The sequence below is a fragment of the Sphaerodactylus townsendi genome, linkage group LG15 (assembly GCF_021028975.2).
Source record: "Sphaerodactylus townsendi isolate TG3544 linkage group LG15, MPM_Stown_v2.3, whole genome shotgun sequence".
NCBI lineage: Eukaryota > Metazoa > Chordata > Lepidosauria > Squamata > Sphaerodactylidae > Sphaerodactylus > Sphaerodactylus townsendi.
Genome location: NC_059439.1, coordinates 38,005,609 through 38,007,437, shown reverse-complemented (window position 1 = coordinate 38,007,437; position 1,829 = coordinate 38,005,609). Strand labels below are relative to the sequence as shown.

At 48.3% G+C, this 1,829-nt stretch overlaps 1 non-coding gene across 1 annotated transcript; it reads right to left on the bottom strand.

Annotated features, from left to right (window-relative positions):
* Positions 1-1,757: 1,757 nt before the first annotated feature.
* Positions 1,758-1,829, bottom strand: TRNAG-UCC. The gene has a single exon. It is a non-coding gene; the product is annotated as a tRNA-Gly (tRNA).

The window sequence follows — 1,829 nt, the reverse complement described above, 5'->3', positions numbered from 1 at the left end:
TTTGGACTGTGCCAACCGCAGACTTTTCTTGTAAATCTTTTGACCTGCGTTTCTACTGTTTTAAAGTTAGCTTGCAGTAGGTAGTATTTAAGAGTTTCTCAACCCAAAACCTGCTTAAAGAACATCAGCAAAAAAATTTAGCAGTTTGAGACAAAAGCTGTACAGGGATCCAGTAGAAACTTAGAAAAAATGGGGGAGGGTAATGAGCTTTCAAAAGGCATATTCCCTACCTTTGACCCCCCCAAAGGACATGTTCTAAATCTCGTTGGATCCTAAGGAGCTATTGGACTCAAATCTAGCTGTTGCAAAAAAAAAAAATATTAGCAAATCCACAGCTGTGATTCTGTGTGTGACACTATCGGAAAGATGATTTTTCAGGCCAACTTGGAGCAATTTAAGCGCTTGTTCCTCACACGTGACCAGCGAGGAACTGGGAGCCGCTCTAAGCTTCCTTAACTTGTGGGGCAGAGGTTGGCACCTCCTTTGCCTAAAACAGTTCATAACAGAAAGGGATGCCCTGGGTAGCTGACGGTCCCCCAAAGGAGGGGCTGAGGCCTGTTTGGGGGACTTTGGCAAAGGAAGAGCGGGGCGCAAGCTTCAATAAGGAGGAAGACTAGTTTTTAAAAGGAGCTTTTAGATACTGAATGCCTAGTCTTGGCACAATAGAACCAGGGGGCATTCATTGAAAATGCTGAGGGGAAGAATTAGGATAGCTTTAAAAAGGGCTTGGACTGGATAACTAACCTGGATAACTAACCTGGATAGCTTTAAAAAGGGCTTGGACTGATTTATGGAGGAGAAGTCGATCTATGGCTACCAATCTTGATCCTCCTTGATCTGAGGTTGCAAATGCCTTAGCAGACCAGGTGATTGGGAGCAACAGCCGCAGAAGGCCCTTGCTTTCACATCCTGCACGTGAGCTCCCAAAGGCACTGTGAGTAGCAGAGTGCTGGACTAGATGGACTCTGGTCTGATCCAGCAGGCTAGTTCTTATGTTCTAATTCCCGAGTTATGGGAGTCCCTGGGTTTAGCGGGAGAAGAATAGTAAATTGCACACAAGAGAGGCTCCCTGGTGTATCTTTGCCTGACTCATAGTCCTCGCCTCCTGCCAATTATTAGCCGGGGGGGGCGGGGGGGGGAAGGCAGATTAGAGAATCTCGTCCTGTTTTTGTGCTGGGGGTAAGTGTGGCCTTCAACCGCCCTTGCTCCAAAGTGGCTACAGAATTAACTTCCTTCCCAGAGGGAGGCTCTCCCGTGCATATCTGCAGGATTGCCTGTTTCCATTCAAGATGAGAGGCAGTTTGACCCTCAAAAGCTGGTGCCCCCCCCCCCCCAAAAAAAAAACTCTGGCTGATCTTGAAGGGGCATTGAATGCAGCTTGCTCACTGCAGACCAAGGCTGGAACAAACACTCTGCAACTCCCTGGAATTGTGATTGGGGAGGGGGCGGGGGTGTCTGGCACAGACAAACATACCGCTGGTCATCACATGTCTACTTTGAGTCCTGAAACGGCTCCACTTCCCAGATTCAGGAAGCTGCGCAGGCCCCGAAGTTAGCCGGGGACTCGTTCACACACCCACACAGCCTGGGTTAAAATAAAGCTACCAGCCAGCGTTACATAAAATCTCATTTTCAGCCAGAGTTTGCCCATCTGGGTCAAAGGCAGATCCTTTGCTTTTTTTTTTTATAACAAATTAGCAACTCAAAAAGGTTGGACGGTGAACAAAAAGGAGGAGGGGGGAGGGGAAAAATGCAGATGCGTTGGCCGGGAATCGAACCCGGGTCAACTGCTTGGAAGGCAGCTATGCTCACCACTATACCACCAACGC